Below are 25,868 nucleotides of genomic sequence, written 5' to 3' on the forward strand. Positions count from 1 at the left end.
TTCTGACAGGTATGAGGTGGTATCTCATTGTGATTGTGATTTGCGTTTCCCTGACGATTAGTGATGTTGAGCATCTTTTCATGTGTCTGTTGGTCATCTGTATGACTTTGGAAAAATGTTTATTCTGGTCCTCTGCCCATTTTAATTGGATTATTTGTGGGGCACAAATAAAATCGGATTATTTTTGGTATTAAGTTGTATAAGTTCTTTATATATTTTGGATATTAACCCCTGATTGGATAATCATTTGTACATACCTTTTCCCATTCAGTAGGCTGTCTTTTCATTGTGTTGGTGTAGTTTACACTCTTTATCTCATTTAATCCTCCTAACAACAGAATGAGGTAGGAACTAGTATTATCACCATTTTGCAGAGGAAGGAGCTGAGTTTCAGAGAAGTTGTGACCCATGTCTCACAGCTTATCAGGAGTAAAGTCTGAATTTGAATCCAGGTCTGTCTGACTCCAAACCCATGTCCTTAGTTACTGTTACTGTTGAAAGCTACTGTGAATTTTCTACCTTTTAAGAAAGGATATTGTGGATATCATTTCCATTTTAAAAAATGATACTAACATGACACTTAAAAGAATGTATTGTAATTATGTGTATATATTACTATCTCCTTATATTAGACTGTGAGCATCTTGAGAAGTCCAACTTGTTCATTTTTGTATCTTTATACAGTATACAGTATACTTACATATAGTATAAGCCCTAGCTTCATAGAGGGCTCTGGAGGCCTTTAGTGAATGTTAAAATAATGAAAGAATGAGTTAGTGTCACTATTTTCAGTATTAGTTATTGTGAGGTGCTAAAAAGCAGATCTAAGGGAGTTTGTGGTGCATGAAGCTAAAAGGTTAGTGTGTCCATCCTTGTACTTAAATTTTTCCCTTTGAGAAAAGTTCCAGGTGTCATTTTTCTTTTTTGCTCACTTCTTTCTGTCATTCAAAAAATATTTACAAATTGTTGCTATGTGTCAGGTGCATATGATTATCATGTGCTTGTAAAGAAAAGAAAGACCCAGATCTAAAGTGGCTTACAATCATCTCCTCATAAAAGAGTGAAGCTCGTACCGCTGCACCTCTTTTAGGAAGGGTAAGAGGGTTTGGTTCTTTCCAGAAAAAAAAATTGTTAGAAATTAGAGACGGAAATAGCCTTATCATAGAGAATCTTCTGGCTCTAAACAAAATCCTCTACTGTTCTATTATGTTGACTTGTCGGCACGATTGATGCGTCATTAACGCAGTGAATACAGATACCTCTTATAAAGCTTCTATCTACACTTCCAGTTCACTTGCATTATTAGTTCGTGGAGTGAGGAAGAATTGCCTATCCTTTACCCAGTGGTTTTTAAACTTGGCTGATCATCAGGTTCATCTATGGAACTTTTAGAAACCTCTCAGCCATTATCTCAGCATATTTCTTTTCCACCCTGTTTTCTTTCTCGTCTTCCTCTGGGATTTTAATTACATACGCTTGATTATTTGATACTGTCCCACAGCCCCTGGATGCTCTGTTCTGTTTTCTTACCCACCCTCCCAGAAACTCCTTTTTTTTCTTTTGTGTTTCAGATCGGGTAATTTCTATTGCCTTATCTGTGAGGTTTGCAGATTTCATCTTTGGCTGTGTCAGGTTACTAACATCCAACGCATTGCAGCTCCTTACTGGGCTTTTTATTTCTAGCATTTCCATTTCATCTTTCTTATCATTTCCATCTCTCTACTGAAATTCCCCTTCTGCTTATGTGTGTTGTCTACCTTTTCTGGTAGTCTTTAACATAGTAATCATTGTTGTTTTAAAATTCCCTGTCTCTTATTCCAGCAAGGATAGGTACTGACACTCTTTGCAGTTCTGGTGAATGTGAAATAATATCTCTTTAGTTATTTTCTTTCATATCTTTATTGGCCATTTGAGTTTCTTCATCTGTATCTGTTCGTATCCTTTGCCAATTTTTCTGATAGAATATTTGTGTTTCTCTTATTGATTTATATTATACAATAATATGAACTGTAAATATCTTCTCCCAATCTGTGCCTTGCCTTTAACTTTGAGTATGAAGAGTTTATCATACAGAAGTTTTCAGTTTTAATGTGTAAACTTGTTACTATTTTTCTTTATGGTTGTATTTTTCATGGCTGATTAAAGACAGATTTTTGTACCCTGAGGTTGTACAGATACTGTCGTATAATTTCTTCTGAAAATTTTAGAAGTTAGCCTTTTCACAGTAGGCCTTTAACTATCTGGAATTTATTTTTGTTTGGAGTATGAGAGAAAGAATCACTTTTCTTTATGAATAAAAAACAATTATACAGTCCTTCCTATCGCCACTGAATTGTAATGCCACCTACTCTTACATATCACATTCCAGTGTATGAATGAGAATGGTGGTATATTAGTCTTTCTCTACAACAATACATTTTCCTGTTTACAGTTTCTAAGTCTTGATTTCTGGTAGGCCAAATATCTTTTGACGTTTCCTAAGAAGAATATTAGCTATTTCTGGCCCTCTAATCTTTCAAATGAGCTTTAAGACCAACTTAGCAAACGCCATGAATACTTTTTTTGAGATTTTGATTGAAATTGCATAGATTGCTATCTATGCATAGACTGTAAAGATAGAATATGACCCCACTGTCCAGGGAACACATGCCGAGCCACTCCCAAGAACTCCCTTTCCACACTTGGTTAACAGTCTTGAGTTGGCCTACAAATTTTGCAGCTCAGTCAGCAACCAATAGAGAACTCACTGTTAGGCATCTCCAAACTATTAGCCTCTCTTGAACCAACTGCCCTCTCTACTCCCCACTTAGCTAACCATGAATTACCACACTCCTCTTAAGTTTACTGCTGACCACTCCTTCTTTGTCTTTGTAAAATGCTTTACCTAATACACTGAGCAGGAGTAGAGGTGGATGGTGGTAATTCTGTATTCCCTAGAGGGAAGAGCCGTCCCAAATGTGTTTGGTTCATGGTAGTGTTCCTGTAGGTAGTGTACTTGATTACTCTTGACCTCACTTTCAGTCTTAACAGTTCTGGGATGACGCACCAGAAAAGTCCCATTCAACATCCTGTTTACATATACCTTACAATCCTTGTTTATAAGGCAAGAGATTGTAAAATCTTTGGGAATAGGCACCTGTCTTGATAAATGTGATATCTCTAGCATTAACACAGTACCAGGATAGAGAAAGTGATTAATAAATGTTTTGTGGAATGTATGGAAGCCATATGTGATTTTTTAATTCTTGATTAAAAAAATAAAAACATTGAGTATCTCTGTACTTTTGAGATCTTGGGACTGCAAGAGAAGTTTTTGGATATTTGAGAAATTAAATTCTATTCATTTCAATGTGAGACTAGAACCTTCAGTAAAGTCTAAGATACAAAGGAGGGACAAGATGCAAATGACTGCACCTAATATCAAGGACTGAAAAACATCTCAGAGGAAAGCAGTCCAAAGCAGGGCCAGCCACCAAAGTGCCATTCCATAGAGGACAAAAGGAGAGGCTCGGGTAGGAAGAAGCAGCTGCTAAGGGAAAGAAACAGTACAAGTGAAAGAGACCTTTCCTACCCTCGTTGGGAGGTTCCAGCCTCTAATTGGTAAGTTCCTGCTCTCTCCTACCCTTTCTATTTCTTCATCAAAGATAAAACCTTGGATGAGCTGTACTTGTCTGCCCATCCACTTCTACCGATTATTTTCCTACACAATCCACTCCATTAGCTCCATTCGAAAATGTTTTGGTTATGACTGATAACCTGCACTGTACTACTCACTAGCTATCTGTTACTGAGAAGGGACTCTGCTGAGAGATAGTCCTCTATACTCTTGCACTCCAGCAAGCCCCAGACTGCTGTTTACCTGGGCCATTTCTCAGGGTTGTTTTGCAGTGAGCAACCTTGAGGGATGAGGTAATATCTCTCTCCCCAGCAAAGAGCAAACTTGCTTGCTTCCTGCTCTAAAACATGGGTACCCCAATCTCAGTATTGTTCTCCCGGAATATAACCCAGTGGGTATGCAGGTTCATCTACATCTAGGCCCATTCACATCCCCCCCAGTGGGACCCGGAGCTTGGGGAACCATTGACAACATCTGACACTCTAGCTACTGCTTTTGCTGTGAGTAATAAAGTATTTCACTTTTTACTTAGCTGTCTCATGTCTTCTGTCAGCATCCAGGAAAATAGCTTGCAAATAGGATGAAATCTCAGATCCTTTACAGTTCTTGACAGACTAAACTGTAACCATGCAGCCAATGAGGTTGTCTGGGACTTGCCTGCAACTGGAACCATCACAAATGATTTATTTTTTTGTGACCAACCTGTTTACATCATTGCAGGAACATTGTGAAAATTGGGCGTATCTTAGAGGAGGACCTTTTAGAACTGGGGTTTGGGACTCTGAACCAAGACCAAAGGAACACTTTTTTTTTTGGTCAGAAAATTTGCCATATAAAATCTTTCTTCCTGTAATTAATGAGAGATGACAGCCAGTATCAGAACTAGAACTTACAGGGTCTAGGCCTCAGCTGACTCCTGTGTGCTTGGTTGGAAACTTAACATCTGCCCCTTTTCTTCACCTTCCTTCTTCCTACCCTCTTTCTCCCTTAAACCCACAAACTGGCCAATTAACTTTTAAAATATGTTTTATTTGAAAATAATCTCAAACTTTTGAAAACTTAGAAGAATAAGAAATAGTACAAAGAACATCCAGATACCTCTTGTATATAAGCTTACACTTAATTCCATTCTATTGTGAATAATGTTAGCCTGAAGTTGCTATATACTCAGAACATCTTTATTATCTTGAGAACTTATTTTTATTTTTTTAAAGACTTTATTTTTTGACAGAGACAGCGAGAGGGAACACAAGCCGGGGGAGTGGGAGAGGGAGAAGCAGACTTCCTGTGGAGCAGGGAGCCCAATGCAGGGCTCGATCCCAGGACCCTGGGATCATGACCTGAGCTGAAGGCAGACACTTAACAACTGAACCACCCAGGCACCCTGATCTTGAGAATTTAATAAGGAACTTGGTGGTTGGGAGCTTGAACACCTAGTATTTCTCCAGTAAATTTATTTTCACCTCACAGGAATATTATGATATTTTATATCATAGTTCCACATGTATAATTTGCTATTGTCTTCAAAGCATGATTTCTAGAGGTATCATTAATTTTTTTAAATTTCATTCCTTCCAGGGGTGCTGGGTAGCTCAGTCGTTAAGCATCTGCCTTCAGCTCAGGTCATGGTCCCAGGATCCTGGGATCGAGCCCCACATCAGGGAGCCTGCTTCTCCTCCCACTCTCCCAGCTTGTGTCCCCTCTCTCGCTGTAAATAAATAAAATCTACACAATAAATAAATAAATAAATTTCGTTCCTTCCTTAGGATGAGATCTAATTTAAAGTTCATGGTGTCTGTTATTTGGAATGTATGTTTTTTTTTTTAATAATACTTTATTTATTTATTTGAAAGAGAGACGGAACAAGCAGGGGGAGTGGGAGAGGGAGAAGCAGACTCCCAGCTGAGCAGGGAGCCCGATGCGGGGCTCGATCCCAGGACCCTGGGACCACGACCTGAGCCGAAGGCAGGCGCTTAACGACTGAGCCACCCAGGGGCCCAGGAATGTATGATTTTTAAATATTTACTTAATTTTTTCAGATCTTATAGATGTTAGTGACAAATGATTTGTATTAGAAAACCACCACAAAGGAATTCTGACTGATTATCACAGGTTGAAAACCCTTTGCAAATGCCAATGCCACACAGACATTAGTTGTGGGTTGCCGTAACTGCATGTAGTACCAGTCTAGCATGTACAAAAAAGAAAAGTAGCTTAAAGGAAAGGGACAAGCAAACCAGGTGATAACAGGTTAATTTTTTAGTTATCTGGGATTCTGTGGGCATGGTCTTGGCACCAATCTGCTGCCAGGTAAATACGACAGAAGATAGTCTCTGAATATTTTAAGGAAAAATTCATAAATTCAGAAATACTAACGGTGGTTACATTTCATTAAAACATGATTTTCTTACTGGCCCGTGGTGATTTATGACACTGAAACGTGAATAGAAACGTAGCAGAAATCAGAGCAAGTTTGCTTATATCAGTTTAAAAACTTAGTGCCGGATCCACATTAATAACACGGTTAGTTTTAAGAAAGAAAGGAGCTGGTTTTAATTAGGATTGAAGTTTCCTACTGTGACTTGTACTTGGAGAGTGTCACATTAACTTAAAATGACATGGAAGCTATCTTCCTAAGAAAATAAAACCAGGACCTTCTTACCAGAATTTTACATTTTGGGAAGGCAAATAACAAATGATTCTATGAAAATTTCAGCTCACTTTAATAAAATATCTGAACTAGCTTGTTGTAGCAAAAGCTGGAAGGCATTTTCTTTTTATATGTTTTGCAATATATAAAATTTATAAAATATGTAAACTGAAGCATATGAAATTTCTGTTTTCCCAGGAAACTTTCTAACATGCTAATGTGTACATGAACAATGTGATTCATGAAGGATGACCTTCCCTGATACAACTTAGATATCCCAGGGACAGAGACAGGGTATACAGAGATAGGAGGCTTTTCAGAGAAGATGTAGGTAGACATAACACCCCTGGGAATTGGAGTGAGATAATTCTGAATAGAGAGAGAGGCTGGAGACACTCAGCTCACTAAGTTAAGAATGCGAATGGCAAGGACAAGGAAGAATAAACTTGAAGGTTGGAATCTGCTAGTGGAGATGGTTGGCTCTGATTAGTACATTGGGTAAAGAGCTGGGGTACCAGGGCCAGAAGAAAAAGCATATTGGTGATTTCTTAGCAGAGCTCAAAGCGTGGAAAGCAATTTTGGTGTCGGAAAGGTGTACTTGGGTCCAGACAGGGAAATATCATGCTACTCCAGAAACAAGGACAGCTTGTCTGAAAGAACTCAATTTAACATGGGTTTAATAAGCCCTCGGGCAGGCAAACAGTGTCCATCTTGCCCCCTTTCCATCCTGAGGGCTGAAAGCTAAGGAAGGCACTCACAGCGTGGTCTGAACAAGACAGTTCAATCTGTCAACCATTTGAGTTACTTAAGATTTGCTTTGTACTACAGTAAAGATTACAACCCACAAGAGTCATGCTACGTTACAGGGAAAGGGGAAGGGACAGGGATTCAACTATGACAGAGAGAGTGAAGTAAAATCATGAGCACAAGGGAGTTGACTGTTTAGGTGAGATTAACCTTGTCTCGTGGGGGTGGGGGTGGGGAAGGGGGGCTTCCAAATAACAGCTAAAAGTAAACCAAAGCCAATGATTAAACCATGACAAATGGGCAAGAGTTTGGAGGAAGGAGAGGTATGCCATGAAACTTAGGTTTTATCCCTAGGGGAAAAAACAAGATTTAAAAAAAAAAATCAACAACAATAATTGCAATCATAATTCCTAACATTTAATGTTTGTTTTGTTTTGTTTTTAACATTGAAGAAACAGGGGCACTTGGGTGGTGCAGTCGGTTAAACATCTGACTCTTGGTTTTGGCTCAGGTCATGATCTTGGGGTCATGAGATGGAGCCCCAAGACTGACTCTGCACTCAACGCAGAGTCTACCTGAGACTCTCTCCCTCTCCCTCTGCCCCTATCAGCCCCCATGCTCGCTCTCTCTGTCAAATAAATAAATAAATCCTTAAAAACAAAGAAACATATATCCAGATTCTTAAAAATCTTACAGACATAATCCCAATTATGCAAAAATTATAAAACACAGAACTCTTGAATGAACTATATATCAGATATATCTCTAGATCATAAGATTGCCACTTCTTTCTACAGATTATATGTATTTTCCACATAAAAATTTAATTTCAAAAATAAGATTTATTTTAAAAAACCATACTTTAGAGCTTTAAAAAATCTGCAGAAGACCACACTGATGCTAGGTGAGAATCACCAGCCAGGGCCAGCTTGAGGTAGGAGGGAAGGAAAGATACACACATACACACACACACACACACAAACACACACACACATACACACACACGTTATGTATACATATACGTATATGCAGGGACAAAATGTTTACTTTTTATACCTTCCATTCTCTCCTGGAATAAATTTTCCCCCTCAGTCATAAGGGCCTCTCCATCTCATCCCACCTCACATACCCCTTCCTAACTACCTCAGTGCTGCCTCCGTCCACTATGCTGGCAACTCGGCAGCTCCCTAACACCACTGGGCACACACCCCCATAATGCTTCATCCCCGTCTCACCAACAAAATGCACTAGTCCTCTTCTGTATCTTGAGTGGGCTTATTGTGCACTATCTGTAAGTCAATAAGCTAATCACCCATAAGGTTTGTTGCTAATAGTTTATTACCTATAGCATCTTTAACAGGAGAAAGTGAAGACTGGAAAAGCTTGAACCAAAAGAATGATAATTTAACAGGTGAATTTTGGCATTTCAGGAAAGTGTGGGGCCGAGGTTTCCTGGATGCCTCTCAACTCACCCCCAAGACTTGAGGTGTCTTGGGTTATCTTGTGATTTTAATACTGCGAGAGAACCTATACGTGATGTCCAGTAAACACAGCTGTAGAGGAAGGAACATCATGCTGAATCCAGCTGTGTCAGTTGAGCTCCTCCAACCCTAACCTCGCATGTTACATGACCCTGAAGAACCCTACTTTTCTTTGGTAAGACTCATGTTATTCTAGATGTAGCCTTTTGAGATCTTTGGTTAAATTAAATTGTGCCAGGTATCCCATTATCCAGAGATCTAGTCTTTCTAGAAATAAGATAAAAGAATAAGAGATTAGGTAATACAGGATATAAAACAGCTATCTCTGGGCTGGTTTAAACTTAAAATACTTCATTCAGTTTCTGGGAAAGTAGATTGAAGGAAGGAAATACATGTTATACATGTAAATTTATTTAATACAGTCTTCTAAAATGAACTACCTTTCAGATATATTTATGTACTTCTGTAATTTGTCAATAAGATTTATTAGACCTCTAACATCAGTATTTGACTCAGCCTTATATTTTCAGCAGGAAATGATTCGTCTTCTCAAAGAAAATGTGTAATCTCTGGAGTTCTTTCAAATATGTTCCATTTTCATATCTAAAAATAATGCTATCAAAGTAAATTTTTTATCAATAGCAGTACAAACTGTCTTGAATTATATGTGGCTTTAATTTGATATTCGTTAGCTAAGCTAAAAGGTAAAATACTAAACTCACTATATTTCTTTCCTGGAATCCTGCTGAATTCCACAAAAATAGAAACTTAAAAAATACATGGAGTAAAATTTTTTTCTGCTATTGTATTTTAGAAAAAGCTACCCTGGTTAGATGCCAGAACACAGAGGATATAGTATCTAGATGACAATCCTTCTAAATAATTTTCAACCACCCAATTTAAATGCTTAAGATTACCATTACTTTTCAACAGATCAACAAACATTAATTAACCCGTGAGAGGCATTTCACATACAGGGAAAACACCAAGCATAAATATTCAATAAATATTTGTATAGCTCCACAGCACAATAATAATAAAACATCATGATGAAAAAGACCCATTCATTCAATGTGTCTTCAGATGTTCCTTAGTCCTCAATGGTATCAATTTTCTCCATATCCTGAGGTATCACAGGAAAAAAAAAATCTGCAGAAGACCACACTGATGCTGCGTTAGAATCACCAGCTAGGGCCAGCCTGAGGTAGGAGGGAAGGAAAGATACACACACATACCATCGTGTGTGTTTGTATATGTGTACGTATATGGACCCTGTATCTCCTTTAGTTGAGGAAACTAATATTAGCATGTCACTTTTTAAAAATCTCACTTTGGCATATACATTATTTTTTTTAAGACATGGATGTGGAATATATCTCAATGTGGTGTCTTTGAACGATCATGTCTCTGTTGTCAGGGGTGCTTGCTTGAAGCGGAAGTGAGAAATTGTTGGCTGAGTACAGTCAAAACTGGATGCTCTGCCAGGGAGGACAGTGTGACAGTGAAGGGATATGGAAAGGGTTTATGTTGCCCTGATGGGCAATGAGAATTGAAGGATGACTCTAAAGGGTCCCCAGACATGCCTGCCGTTGAGTGTGTGGCCTGTCACGTGTGGACATCGTTACTAGACCATGAGACATCAGAGGGAAACTGGAAATGATTAAAGAAAGATGCTAGATACTATTTTACTTTCTTTTGTCTCATTTTAACTAAAATCAATTGCAAAATTGAATGCCTGCAAAATCTGAAATAATAAGAAATGTTTCAGTCAGTAAAATCATTAAAAGCTAACACTAACAGCTCTACATACAGTATGTCATTTCATCTTCGCAACCACCCTGTAGGGTAGGTATTAATATGGTCCCCATTTTACAGAATCCAAGGCACAGCAGGTTAACTAAATGTCTTGAGGTCACCCAAGTAGTGATTGGCAGATCTAGTCTTTGAACCCAAATAGCCTGGCTCCAGAGCCCATACTCTGCACCGCTCTACCCTTCTACTTATACAGCATGAACATTTTCAGTGTTGGATGCCTGGAGGAGGTGAGGCAGTAAGCGTCTTCTCTAGCTGGACCTCTAACCCAGCTGCATTGGAATTGATGACTGCTGTATGCATGCATGCATTATTGAGTTCCTGTTCTGGTCTGAGTGTACTTGCTCGTGATAACAGATCAGCTCGTTCTGTTGCATTCCACTTAACTGCGGATGTGGGGAATTGTCTCTCTTAGAAGAGCCATGTGTCTCTACTAAACCTCTGGATGTGGTGATGGAGTTTTTGGTCTTCTTCAATGAGACATTAAACATGACATTTTCCCAGTAAGAGAGGACTTCTTATGGACCACAGAAAACCCCACCAGAACAGACTGTCAGAAAATATGGAAGAAACTTATTCAAACTCTACTGTTATCTCTTAAAATAAATAAATGGATGGTTAGAAAGCAATTTTGTACCTCCCACAATAATAGGACTAAAGCTCCAGTGATAAGCAATAGTTGGTCAGGCAAGAAAAGCTTTGAAATTAAGTGGTCTCAATAGAACAGAATTAATCTTGTGATTAACCAGTTGTATGATTTTAGGACTACCAGCTCATCTGAAAAAATGAACCCTAGGACCCATTAATTCCACTCTTGTAGGTGCATCCTTTTTTTTGTCTTAAGGCTTTGTTTCTTCCTGAGACTCCTTTTAAAATGTGGCTTCCCCTGGGAGAGGGAACAGCTTTTGCCTTTATCAGCCTGCACCTGATACTGCTCATCAGTTGACCAGGGGTTAGAGGACAGGCAGCCGAGGGGCAGAACAGCCCATGGAATCCAGCAGAAAAGGTGCAGAGAAGGGCTGAGAAAACTCCATTACCTCCTAGACTTTCCCATGCCTGGTCCACCTCGGAAATTTGAGAAGTACAGTATTCAGCCTAGAAAAAATGAAGCTTTGAAAGCCCTTTACAAAGGATGTCTTGTTTAACTCTGACCCCACCGATCTTCTGGCTGCTTGAGCTTCAAGTCTTGGATTCTAGGGCATAGACAGTTGTTCACTCCTTTCTCTCCATCTATGAACTAGTCAGGTATCAAGTTGCGTTGCGTTTCTCTTTGCATTCTTTCTTTTACTTACGCCTCCCCTTGAAATCCGACTTTTAACATCATAGCTCAGACTCTTGTCACTTGCCAAAGTTACTAAGTGACAGCTTGCCCGGGGTGACCATGGATCACAAATGGCTCTGAGATGTATGATTCCTGAATGAGAGTAGGATGCCCCTGAGCGCCCTGCTGTTCATAAGCATTGTTTCACCGTAACTATAAGCTCAGAACCGCTTCCTAGTGAGAGGCACTTTCACAAAAAAGGACAGTACAAAGCACTGAGTGGTGTCAGGGACCCAGGAGGCTGGGGGAGGAGATTTGGAGAGCTGCACCCTCAGCCACAGAAGAGAGAAAGAGAGCCAAAAGCTCCTGGTACTACGGGACAAGGGACGCAGAAATCAGACTATGACAACTTTCAAGGTTCTGGATCCTCTGGATGAGCCTTATCGTTATCCTTCTCATTCCCCTTTGAAAAAACCTAAAAGAAGAAGCACCTCTATGCTTAATTTTGGAGATAGAAGGGAAAGGGGGGATAAAGCACGTTATTGATCAGTGTTGAGAAGGTTACCATTCGGGGGACTCCTGGGTGGCGCAGTCAGTTAAGTTTCCAACTCTTGGTTTCAGCTCAGGTCGTGATCTCTGGGTCATGGGATCAAGGCCCATGTGGGGTTCCATGCTCAGCGGGGAGTCTGCTTGAGGACTCTCTCTCCCTCTCCCTCTGCCCCTCCCCCCCGCTCGCGTGTGACCTTGGGCAAGTTTCTTAACCTGTCTAGGCTTTAGTTTCTTCATTTATGCGATGGGGACAATGATTGTATCCCATCTTTCACCTTGTATGTTTAGGCACGAGGACCAGGACAAGGGCTGGCAATGCTATTCAGCCCCCAAGACTCCATGAGGGCCACACACAGTAGTGAGTCTTTGAAAGTGATACAGTTAAGGAACACAGACGGTGCATCTGCACCAGGTCTAAAAATAAGTATACTTACTCATGGGGGACAGCAGAGCAAACTCGGTTAAAGGTACCTTTTAAGCAGACATCACACAATACTTTGTAGTGAAAGAAGTAAAAAGGAAAAAATTCCAAATACAAAAGGCATGCTTTTCCACTTAAACTAAGATTAAGTTCTGGATACTTGCTTTGATTAATCTTAACCCTTTTAAAAAATGCTCGAGGCAATTTCTTCTGTTGGTGGTTTTACTGTTTAACAGTAGTTAGGACTGGTTCCACTATAAAACCTCCCCGCTGCCCACTCACCAGGGGCAGAAATATCTCCCTGAGATCTTTCAAGCCAACTGGAGAGAACAAGAAACGTAGACCTGGATGTGTCCACATTCATCCATTGTCTGCTGTGTGACCTTGGCCAAGTCACCCTGCTTGTAATTGCCTTAGCTTATTCTTTTTTTCTTTCTTTCTTTTTTTTTTTAAGATTTTATTTATTTATTTGAGAGAGAGAGCAAGCAGCAGAGGGAGAAGCAGACTCCCCACTGAGCAGGGAGCCCAATGTGGGGCTCGATACTGGGACCCCAGGATCATGACCTGAGCTCAAGGCAGACGCTTAACAGACTAAGCCACCCAGGCACCCCTGCCTTAGCTTTTTCATCTTTAAAATGAGAAACCCTTCCAGCTAAAAACAGGGGGGTTATGCAGGTGATGAAGAGTGTGGATGCCAAAATCCAACCTCTGGCTGAATCCTGGCTCCGCATCTTACTAGCTTCATAACCTTGGATGAGCCATTTAACCGGTCTGTGCTTCGGTCTCCTCATCTGTGAAATAGGACTACTAACAGTACCACCTCAGAGGGTTGTTTGAGGACCAAACAAGTGAACGGCAAGTATGTTAGTTCATGCTCAACTCGTGGTGCTATTATTAAATAGTCTGTAATTCTGTAATGATATGGAGAGAATTTTTTTTTTAGCAACTAGAAGGAAGGTTCCTCTGGGTGAGGCACCTGTATTGGGAGGACAGTGTGGTGAGTGAGCCTGGGGCCCGTGAGCCCATAGGACACAGGATGGGAGGAACAGTTTGCATTTGCTTCGGAGGAGGAGGGTGTACGTATCCCTTGAGGAGACAGGTCTCTTTTACCTCCAAATCCCATTGCTCTACTTCTCTACAGGCTCCCGTTAGCTGAATTTCTGAAACCTCTTTTCTGTCAGAGACATGGGCTAGCACCATGTTTTGACCCCAGATGTTTTTAATTCTCTGGCAGAACGATTTATTTTACCACCTCATTTGTTACCAGAGCCAGATCATTTAGCAACAAAATCAAAAGTAGCTTAAAAACCACTAGACCATTACATGTCACAGCCAATGTAGTACACAGACGAACAGTTGTTTTCTTCATGCGTGTGTGTATTCATTCATTTACAAATATCTGCTGGTCCTCCACCATGTGCCAGGCACTCTTCTGAGGCCCGGGAGAAAAGCAATGAACGACCACAAAAAGTCCCTGTTTCTATGAACCTCACATTCTCCGGAGGGAGACAAACCCTTATGAGAACACAGGTAGTGATCAGTGTGGCAGAGAGAGGTAAAGCAGGATAAAGGGACAGAAGGGAATGTGGGGCTGAAGGGTGTTCGGTAGAATAGGCAGGGAGGGTCTGAGAGAGAGCAGAAACCTGGAGAGGGGGAATGAGCTCTGCCTGGTGTTTCCGGCAGAGGTTCTAGCAAGTGTGAGGCTCTGACGTCACGCTTGAAGCAGCAAAGAAAGCCAGCGTGTCAGGAGCAGAGTGAGCAAAGGGGAGGGTGCTCTGAGAGGCAGGCACACCCCCTCACGGTGGACCCCAGAGGCCCTGGGAAGAACTCCAGGTTTGATTCTTACTGGAACCAGAAGACATTTGAGCAAGGTAGCGATAGGAGCTGATTTGTGGTGTTCAAAGATTCTAGTTGCCACGTGGAGAATAGACTGTAGGAAAGAGAAAAGGCAAAAGAGGAGAACTCAGGACAGCGTTAGTGCAAATCCAGGCACGAGATGACGGTGCCCATCAGGATGGGGGCTGGGCAGGGGTGAGAAGTGCTCATAGCTGGGATGTACTTCAATGGTGGAGCCCCCCCGTCTGCTTCAGGAGGATGGTCGGGGCCCTGCTGTGTGTGTGATGCCTGCTGGACCTCCACGGGCCCCCAGTGAGATGGGCTACATCTGTGTGGAGTCTAAGAGCTGTAGGCATCAACCTAGGCGTCATCAGCATGCAGAAGTAGTGAGCATGCTGATGGTGAGTGAGATCACACAGGGTATGAAGGTGGATGAGGGGAGGACTGCCAAGCCCTGGGTCAGCTAGAGTTGGGGAAGAATGGAAGATCCTGCAAAGAAAGGGGAGTGAACAAGAGCAGTCAGCCAGCTCAGAGGGAAACAGGAGAGTGGGATCTCTGGAAGTCAAGTGGAGGAAATGTTAAGGGACAGAGGCAGCAATCAGAAGTGCTGCAATGAGATGAGTAAACTGAGCCTGAGTCCTCATTGAGATGCCGCTCGCTAGGCCCTTTTCAATGCGAGGGGTGCTCCCCCTCTTCAGACAGATTGCTAATGGTCACTGGACTTAGTCTAACTCTATTTGAGGAGCTCCTTTCACTCCAGATTTTCTCATGACAACTATCATGGGTATGAGGAGAAGAAATGAGCTCACCCTATGGAATCAACTCTCTGCTGTTTACTGACAGTTAAACATACAATTTTTGCAACAGCTACAAACTCTATCTAGTGAATGGTGGGGTTCTGGGCTTAACTCCAGTCCCTCCTTCCTCTTGAATGGGTGGAGCCTTATCCAGGAGGAAATACCCTGCCCCCAGAAACCCTATGTTCTCTCTTGTTTTTTCTTTCCCCTCAATTCTCTCTTCTTGATTGCGTGCTGATATTTTTAAAGTTTTTTTATTGTTATGTTAATCACCATACATTACATCATTAGTTTTTGATGTAGTGTTCCATGATTCATTGTTTGTGCATAACACCCACTGCTCCACTCAGAACGTGCCCTCTTTAATACCCATCACCAGGCTAACCCATCCCCCGACCCCCCTCCCCTCTAGAACCCTCAGTTTGTTTCTCAGAGTCCAGAGTCTCTCATGGTTCCTCTCCCCCTTCAATTTACTCCCCTTCATTCTTCCCCTCCTGCTATCTTCTTCTTCTTCTTTTTTCCCTTAACATATATTGCATTATTTGTTTCAAAGGTACAGATCTGTGATTCAACAGTCTTGCACAATTCACAGCGCTCACCATAGCACATACCCTCCCCAATGTCTGTCACCCAGCCACCCCATCCCTCCCACACCCCCACCACTCCAGCAACCCTCAGTTTGTTTCCTGAGATTAAGAATTCCTCATATCAGTGAGGTCATATGATACATGTCTTTCTCTGATTGACTTATTTCACTCAGCATAACACCCTCCAGTTCCATCCACGTCCCTGCAAATGGCAAGATCTCATTCCTTTTGATGGCTGCATAATATTCCATTGTGTATATATACCACATCTTCTTTATCCATTCATCTGTTGATGGACATCTTGGCTCTTTCCACAGTTTGGCTATTGTGCACATTGCTGCTATAAACATTGGAGTACACGTACCCCTTCGGGTCCCTACATTAGTATCTTTGGGGTAAATACCCAGTAGTGCAATTGCTGGATCGTAGGGTAGCTCTGTTTTCAACTGTTTGAGGAACCTCCATATTGTTTTCCAGAGTGGTTGCACCAGCTTGCATTCCCACCAACAGTGTAGGAGGGTTCCCCTTTCTCCGCATCCCCGCCAACATCTGTTGTTTCCTGACTTGTTAATTTTAGCCATTCTGACTGGTGTTAGGTGGTATCTCATTGAGGTTTTGATTTGGATTTCCCTGATGCTGAGCGATGTTGAGCACTTTTTCATGTGTCTGTTGGCCATTTGGATGTCTTCTTTGCAAAAATGTCTGTTCATGTCTTCTGCCCATTTCTTGATTGGATTATTTGTTCTTTGGGTGTTGAGTTTGATAAGTTCTTTATAGATTTTGGATACGAGCCCTTTATCGGATATGTCATTTGCAAATATCTTCTCCCATTCTGTCGGTTGTCTTTTGGTTTTGTGGACTGTTTCTTTTGCTGTGCAAAAGCTTTTTATCTTGATGAAATCCCAATAGTTCATTTTTGCCCTGGCTTCCCTTGCCTTTGGCGATGTTTCTAGGAAGAAGTTGCTGCAGCTGAGGTCGAAGAGGTTGCTGCCTGTGTTCTCCTTTAGGATTTTGATGGACTCCTGTCTCACGTTTAGGTCTTTCAACCATTTGGAGTCTATTTTTGTGTGTGGTGTAAGGAAATGGTCCAGTTTCATTCTTCTGCATGTGGCTGTCCAATTTTCCCAACACCATTTGTTGAAGAGACTGTCTTTTTTCCATTGGACATTCCTTCCTGCTTTGTCGAATATTAGTTGACCATAGAGTTGCGAGTCCATTTCTGGGCTCTCTATTCTGTTCCATTGATCTATGTGTCTGTTTTTGTGCCAGTACCATACTGTCTTGATGATGACAACTTTGTAATAGAGCTGGAAGTCCAGAATTGTGATGCCGCCAGCTTTGCTTTTCTTTTTCAACATTCCTCTGGCTATTCGGGGTCTCTTCTGGTTCCATACAAATTTTAGGATTATTTGTTCCATTTCTTTGAAAAAAGTGGTTGGTATTTTGATGGGGATTGCATTGAATGTGTAGATTGCTCTAGGTAGCATTGACATCTTCACAATATTTGTTCTTCCAATCCATGAGCATGGAACATTTTTCCATTTCTTTGTGTCTTCCTCAATTTCTTTCATGAGTATTTTATAGTTTTCTGAGTACAGATCCTTTGCCTCTTTGGTTAAATTTATTCCTAGGTATCTTATGGTTTTGGGTACAATTGTAAATGGGATCAACTTCTTAATTTGTCTCTCTTCTCTCTTGTTGTTGGTGTATAGTAATGCCACTGATTTCTGTGCATTGATTTTATATCCTGCCACTTTACTGAATTCCTGTATGAGTCCTAGAAGTTTTGGGGTGGAGTCTTGGGTTTTCCACATAAAGTATCATATCTGCAAAGAGTGAGAGTTTGACTTCCTCTTTGCCGATTTGGATGCCTTTGATTTATTTTTGTTGTCTGATTGCTGTGGCTAGGACTTCTAATACTATGTTGAATAGCAGTGGTGATAGTGGACATCCCTGCCGCGTTCCTGACCTTAGGGGGAAAGCTCTCAGCTTTTCCCCATTGAGGATGATATTTGCTGTAGGTTTTTCATAGATGGCTTTTATGATATTGAGGTATGTACCCTCTATCCCTATACTCTGAAGAGTTTTGATCAGGAAAGGATGCTGTACTTTGTCAAATGCTTTTTCTGCATCTATTGAGAGGATCATATGATTCTTGTTCTTTCTTTTGTTAATGTATTGTATCACGTTGATTGATTTGCGGATGTTGAACCAACCTTGCAGCCCAGGGATAAATCCCACTTGGTCATGGTGAATAATCCTTTTAATGTACTGTTGGATCCTATTGGCTAGTATTTGGTGAGAATTTTTGCATCCATGTTCATCAAGGATATTGGTCTGTAATTCTCCTTTTTGATGGGGTCTTTGTCTGGTTTTGGGATCAAGGTAATGCTGGCCTCATAAAATGAGTTTGGAAGTTTTCCTTCCATTTCTATTTTTTTTGGAACAGTTTCAGGAGAATAGGTATTAATTCTTCTTTAAATGTTTGGTAGAATTCCCCTGGGAAGCCATCTGGCCCTGGGCTTTTGTTTGTTCAGAGATTTTTGATGACTGCTTCAATTTCCTTAGTGGTTATAGGTCTGTTCAGGTTTTCTATTTCTTCCTGGTTCAATTTTGGTAGTTGATACATCTCTAGGAATGCACTCATTTCTTCCAGGTTATCTAATTTGCTGGCATAGAGTTGCTCATAATATGTTCTTATAATTGTTTGTATTTCTTTGGTGTTGGTTGTGATCTCTCCTCTTTCATTCATGATTTTGTTGATTTGGGTCATTTCTCTTTTCTTTTTGATAAGTCTGGCCAGGGGTTTATCAATCTTGTTAATTCTTTCAAAGAACCAGCTCCTAGTTTCGTTGATCTGTTCTACTGTTCTTTTGGTTTCTATTTCATTGATTTCTGCTCTGATCTTTATTATTTCTCTTCTCCTGCTGGGTTTAGGCTTTATTTGCTGTTTTTTCTCCAGCTCCTTTAGATGTAGGGTTAGGTTGTGTATTTGAGACCTTTCTTGTTTCTTGAGAAAGGCTTGTATTGCTATATACTTTCCTCTCAGGACTGCCTTTGCTGTATCCCAAAGATTTTGAACAGTTGTGTTTTCATTTTCATTGGTTTCCATGAATTTTTTTAATTCTTCTTTAATTTCCTGGTTGACCCATTCATTCTTTAGTAGGATGCTCTTTAGCCTCCATGTATTTGAGTTCTTTCCGACTTTCCTCTTGTGGTTGAGTTCTAGTTTCAAAGCATTGTGGTCTGAAAATATGCAGGGAATGATCCCAATCTTTTGGTACCGATTGAGACCTGATTTGTGACCTAGGATGTGATCAATTCTGGAGAATGTTCCATGGGCACTAGAGAAGAATGTGTATTGCGTTGCTTTGGGATGGAATGTTCTGAATATGTCTGTGAAGTCCATTTGGTCCAGTGTGTCATTTAAAGTCTTTATTTCCTTGTTGATCTTTTGCTTAGATGATCTGTCCATTTCAGTCAGGGGGGTGTTTAAGTCCCCCACTATTATTGTATTGTTGTCAATGTGTTTCTTTGCTTTTGTTATTAATTGCCTTATATAATTGGCTGCTCCCATGTTAGGGGCATAGATATTTACAATTGTTAGATCTTCTTGTTGGATAGACCCTTTAAGTAGGATATAGTGTCCTTCCTCATCTCTTATTACAGTCTTTGTTTTAAAATCTAATTTGTCTGATATAAGGATTGCCACCCCTTTTGGTGTCCATTAGCATGGCAAATTGTTTTCCACCCCTTCACTTTCAATGTGGGGGTGTCTTTGGGTCTAAAATGAGTCTCTTGTGGACAGCATATCGATGGGTCTTGTTTTTTAATCCAATCTGATAGCCTGTGTCTTTTGATTGGGGCATTGAGCCCATTTACATTCAGGGTAACTATTGAAAGATATGAATTTAGTGCCTTTGTATTGCCTGTAAGGTGACTGTTACTGTATATTGTCTCTGTTCCTTTCTGATCTGTGCTGCTTTAGGCTCTCTCTTTGCTTAGAGGACCCCTTTCAATATTTCTTGTAGGGCTGGTTTCGTGTTTGCAAATTCCTTTAGTTTTTGTTTGTCCTGGAAGCTTTTTATCTCCCCTTCAATTTTCAATGAGAGCCTAGCTGGATATAGTATTCTTGGCTGCATATTTTTCTCGTTTAGTGTTCTGAAGATATCATGCCAGTCCTTTTTGGCCTGCCAGGTCTCTGTGGATAGGTCTGTTGCCAATCTAATGTTTCTATCTTTATAGGTTACATATCTCTTCTCCTGAGCTGCTTTCAAGATTTTCTCTTTGTCTCTGAGACTCATAAGTTTTAGTATTAGATGTCAGGGTGTTGACCTATTTTTATTGATTTTGAGAGGGGTTCTCTGTGCCACTTGGATTTTGATGCCTGTTTCCTTCCCCACATTAGGGAAGTTCTCTGCTATAATTTGCTCCAATATACCTTCTGCCCCTCTCTCTCTTTCTTCTTCTTCTGGGATCCCAATTATTCTAATGTTGTTTCGTTATGGTAAGAAAATGTTTATGGTATCGCTTATCTCTCAAATTCTGCCCTCGTGATCCAGTAGTTGTTTATCTCTCTTTTTCTCAGCTTCTTTATTTTCCATCACTTGGTCTTCTATATTGCTAATTCTCTCTTCTGCCTCATTTATCCTACCAGTTAGTGCCCCCATTTTTGATTGCACCTCATTAATAGCCTTTTTGATTTCGATTTGGTTAGATTTTAGTTCTTTTATTTCTCCAGGAAGGGTGTCTCTAATAACTTCCATGCTTTTTTCAAGCCCAGCTAGTATCTTTAAAATCATGATTCTGAACTCTAGGTCTGACATCGTACTAATGTCCGTATTGAGTAGGTCCCTGGCAGACGGTACTACCTCTTGTTCTTTTTGCTGAGGTGATTTCTTTCGTCTTGTCATTTTGTCCAGAGGAGAATAGATGAACGAGTGAACAAAATGCTAACAGGTTAACAACGTCCCCAGAAAATATACTCTAAACAAATCAGAAAAGACCTGAAACCAGGGGAAAAGAAAGGGAAAGAAAGAAAAAAGAAAGAGGAAAAAAAAGAAAAAGAAAAAGATAAAAACAAACAAAAACAGAACAAAACAACAAAAAAAACACAGAATATGATCAAATATGATCAGGCTAGTGCATAGATCAGTGCCACACAGTAGATTTTGGGTGTATTTTGGTCTGTTAGAAGATAGTGCCTCCTAAAATTGTAAAGAAAGAAAGACTTATATATGTACAAAACAAGGGTTGATACAATGAAGGGATGGAAGATGACTGTAAAGATGAAAATTATAAAAGATTTTATAAAAGGAATTGATAAGAAGTTGTTTGAAAAAAGAAAGAAGAAGATTTAAAAAAAAAGGAGAGAATGTAATCAGGCAGGAGACTAGAACAAAGCCATACACTAGAGATTTAGGGTATATTTTGATCTGTTAGAAGAAACTGTATCTCAAAATTTTAAAGAGAGAACAGCTTATATATATATGCCAAAAATAAGGGTAAGTACTATGAAGGGATAGAATATGACTCTAAAAATGAAAAATAAAAATGTTTTTTTTAAAGGAATTGATAAGATGTTGGTTGAAAAAGGGAAAAAGAAAAATTAAAAAAAAAGTTAAAAAAATTAACTTTGAAAAACTAATGAATCATGGTAAAAAAGCCATGAATTCTATGTGCAGTATTCCCCTAGCCCTGGAGTTCTCCCGTTCTCCCTGATCGGTAAACTTGGAATTGGCTTGCTGGCTGTTCATGCTGATCTTCTGGGGGAGGGGCCTGTTGCCGAGGTTCCCAAATGTCTTTGTCGGAGGCGGAATTGCCCCACCCTTGTCGGTCCGGGCTAAGCAATCTGCTCGGGTTTGCTCTCCGGAGCTTTTGTTCCCTGCAAGCTCTCGGTACAGCTTTGGAGGATGAGAGTGAAATTGGTGGCCTCCCAATCTCCGCCTGGAGGAGCCGAGAACTCGGGGTCCCGCTCCTCAGTTCCCCCCCAGAGAAAAGCAGTCAATCACTCCCGTCTCCCCAGTCTCTGGCCGCACTCCGTGCTCACCCGGCCTGTGACCGAGCGTTTCTATCTCTGGCCCCCGACCCCGTGTGGAGTCTCCAAACCCAGCAGATCCCTGCGGTGCACTCCCGCGCCGCTCCTCCTGGGGCAGGAAGGGGAGTCTCCCCGGCTCTGCTGCTTGTTGGGTCCCTGCTGGAGGAGGAGTGTCCTGACTGTGTGGCGGATCACAGTTTATGGCAACCCCAAGCTGAGAGCCCGCGCCTCGGCTCCGTCTCTGCAGCCGGCTTCCCCGCTCCGATCCCTGGGAGCTCTGCTGCACTCAGGCACCCCCGGTCTTTCTGTGACCCCGAGGGTCCTGAGACCACACTGACCCACGAGGGTTGCACCCCCCGCTTAGCCACTGGAGCGACGTCCCTCCGCGGAGCCGGCTTCTAAAAGTTCCGATTTTGTGCTCTGCGCTCTATCACTTGCCAGAAGCAGCCGTCGGAGGCCCCCTCCCCCACCGTCTATCCTCCCAAATATCGCCTCGGATTCACTTCTCCGCACGTCCTACCTTCCAGTAAGTGGTCGCTTCTCTCTTCAGAAAGTTGTTGCTACTCTCTTCTTCGATCTCCTGTTGAGTTCGTAGGTGTTCAGAATGGTTTGATCCCCATTCAGCTGAATTCCTGAGACCAGACGATATCCAGGTCTCCTACTCCTCCGCCATCTTGCTCCGCCTCCCTGCTGATATTTTTCTGGGTCCCAACCTAGTTTGCATGAGAATGGCCACCCCTGGGCTGACATATTCATTAGGAAGACTTCTCATTCTGTTTGCAGGAGTTCAAAACCCACTCTTTCTGTTGAGCCTTCCTCAACCACACTACTCATTCTTGTTCCTAGTCTGCGGCTTCATAGAGCCATGTGGTGCTGGCACTTAAAAGGGGTTCACTTTCCTTGGTGTGCCCTTTGTGTGGCTGGCCTGCCACCCTTGCTGAATGGCTTCTCTCTCCCTTGGGTGTGAAGGTGGGAGGGCTGACAGGGCCTACCTGAACTTCCGCTGGGAAAGGCCAACTTCTAAAGCAAGTTGCTATAGTTACCAATCTCCCCCCCCACCCCCCACGCCCAGCCGCGTAGTAGTCCCTGACTCTATGCTCCTTTTCTTGTGTCGCCTATCAGACATTCCTCTTGGGTACAGCAGCCTGGGGGTTTGTTATTAAGCAATTCATGCCCACGTATGTGGGGGCTACACAAAGTGAGGAGCACACACATACACAAACACACCCATACATGCATATTTCACATTCGATGTGCTTTACATCACAGACACTTTTCAACTACGATTTCTCGCACTAAATCCATTTTAGAAGGTTTTCTACAATGATAACAGATTGTACGTGGAATCGTTTTGTGCATTCCAGAGAAATGTTTGTTTCCATGTTTCTGAACACAAATTATGCACGTGGAAAGTTTTCCCAATTCTTCTCTCAGTAATTATCTATTTTCTATCTCTAGGAGAAAAAATATCAAACCGAAGTTGATTGTAGATGAAATGATTCATTTGTGAGCATTTTTGAAAACTTAATGATTCAAATCAGACCCATTGTTGAGTTTTTTTCCATTGTTTGTGCGTGACGGTAATTACTAGAAATTGTGACACTTGGAGCCTAATTGAGCTCCTCTCTTAGCTGACAGACACCAGTGTTCTAAGTAGAAATTCAGAAAACTAATAGAGTGGGGGGATGAACAGCATGTAGCTCTCGCTTCACCCAGCTCTCAAGGAAAGCGCGTGCGCAGACCACAGACCGGAGCTGGATCCAGTTCAGCGTCCCGGGGCAGGCGTGGTGACAGGGCTCTGCAGGACTCTGGCTCTCCCTTCCCACCTGGTCCCATCTTCTCATCCTCCCCAGGCTCCCTGGCCTGGCTGCAAGTGCTGCTGGGAGGGAGCAGGGCTCTGGCCCCTCTCTGAGCTGGCTTTCTGGCTGGAGATTCTTGGTTTTGTGCGTTCCCCGCTGGGCTGCCCGGCTGCGGGGGTGGGTGGGTGGGCGCTGGCCCTCTGAGGCCTAGTGAGCATGCCCTCTGGCAGACTAATTTGGGGATCATTTCCTCTGTGTGAAGATATTGGTCCTAAAAACTGACAGGAAGCCTCTCCCTGTCCCTGCCTCGGCGGTATGCCAGGCTGGGCCACCCATGGGGAAGGTCAGCCTGGGACTGCAGGAACCAGAACATGCAAAGAAGAACATTCAGAGGAAAAACATGGTTGCTGTGTCTCTTCCACAGGAGGGGGCTTCTGCCTGGTGGGTAGGCTTCTGTCGGCTCTTTCTTACTGGGAAGTTAGCAAACGTAGATGTAATGTTGAGTTTCCAGAGAGGTTTTCCAAAGACAAGCCTGAGGAAGAGCTACCCCAGGGTCGGGGAGAGACACTTGTGTGGCCAGTGCCCCCAAAGCGCCAACAGGCTGTAGAAATTGCCAAGGGCTGCGTCTGCCCTTCTCAGCCCGCCCCTCACCCCCGCGAAGGCTACACCTCTTTCCCCTGCACCTGGACTTTCCAAGAAGAACGGGGCCTCTCTGTCAACTCTCCCAGCCAGGCTGCATGCTCTATTTTTATCTGCTCTCTAGGCTCCTTGCAGCTGGTTCTAAACAGTCTGCCCCCCACTCCACACACACACACACACACACACACACACACACACACACACACACGAGACCCAGATTTCAAAACACTTTTCAGGATCTCTGGAAGAAGAAAAAAGAATGACTCAGGCGGTCTCCCTGAACTCTCACTTCTGTCTCCTGGAACAGGAAGACCATCAGGCTCTGCTTAGGTTTTCCTAGAAACTCTCTCCAGGCTGTGGACTGTGTCAAGTGCAGGGCTCACCTCATTTACCTCTCTTCTCTCGGGCATGGCTTTCTTGTGCCTTCTGTTTTTCTAAGTCTGAAAACCACTGTTGTGTATACCTTGTCATTTTTTGTGATACAAGCAGGAGGGTAAATCTGGTCCTGTTACTCCATTGTGGCCGGAAGTGGAGTCCTCTTCTTCAGGGGACATGTTCCTTCCAATTGGGTTCCATGACCTGACATTCTCTGGCTTTGTCTCCTGCTTCTCTAGAAGCTCCTCTTGAGCCTTGCAGGCTCATACTGTTAGAGTCCCTCCATGGTCCACAGCCCTCTCTCTCCTCCTGTTCTGTAATTGCTCCCTGGGTGAGCATGTCTGTGCCCAGGGCTTTGGAAACCACCCCCATCACAAATTAGATGCTTCGCCCAGAGCTCCTGCCCCAGGTACCCAGCTGCCTCTTTGACTGTGCAACTTGGGTGTCTCTAAGCACCTCAATCTCAAGTCTGAAATGTATTTATTTTCTTTCACTTTCAGATATGATCCTCTTCTTACTATACCACCGGTTATGAAGCCAAAACCCATGTGTCCTCCCTGACATTCCCTCTCCCTCACCCCCACATGAAACTTATTGCCAAGTCTCGCTGACCCTTCTTCAAAAGATCTCCAAAACCTGTTCCCTCCTGTCCATCTGTACTATCACTCTGGTCCAAGTGGTAACTCCTAACTGGTCTACATCATCTTTTCCTGTTTTGTTCTCTGCTGCAGCAAATCCCGATTTTTTTTTATTATTATGTTCAATTAGCCAACATATAGTACATCATTAGTTTTTGATGTAGTGTTCAGCAATTCATTAGTTGCACATAACACCCAGGGCTCATCACGACACGTGCCCTCTTTAGAATCCTGATTTTTTAAATGCAAATCTGATTATTTCATGTGACCGGTTCACAGATGTTAAGGACTACACATTTTCTGGCTGATCTGGCCCCTCTCCAGGCTCACAGCACACCCCTCCTACCACTCCTGACCATCTTTCTGCCCTTACACGCTCGTGCTCCCTCTTGCCACTGTTCTCCCCACTGCTGTCCCCACTGCTGTCCCCACTGCCTAGAATGGTCATCACCCGCTTTGCCTGCTCCTCCTCCAGAGTCAGCTCAGCCACTGCTCCCTAGGGGAGCCTGACTAGCTCAAGTCCTCCATCTCATACTCTCGCGGTACCATGCACACCTCCTTTTCTCGGCACTTGGTCCAATGAAAGCTTGACTTCTATTTGTCTAATTTTGTGTTTAGTGTTG

The sequence above is a fragment of the Eumetopias jubatus genome, unplaced genomic scaffold (assembly GCF_037043125.1).
Source record: "Eumetopias jubatus isolate StellerSeaLion01/CBP00866 unplaced genomic scaffold, mEumJub1_p1.0 scaffold_6, whole genome shotgun sequence".
In the NCBI taxonomy this organism is placed as follows: Eukaryota; Metazoa; Chordata; class Mammalia; order Carnivora; family Otariidae; genus Eumetopias; species Eumetopias jubatus.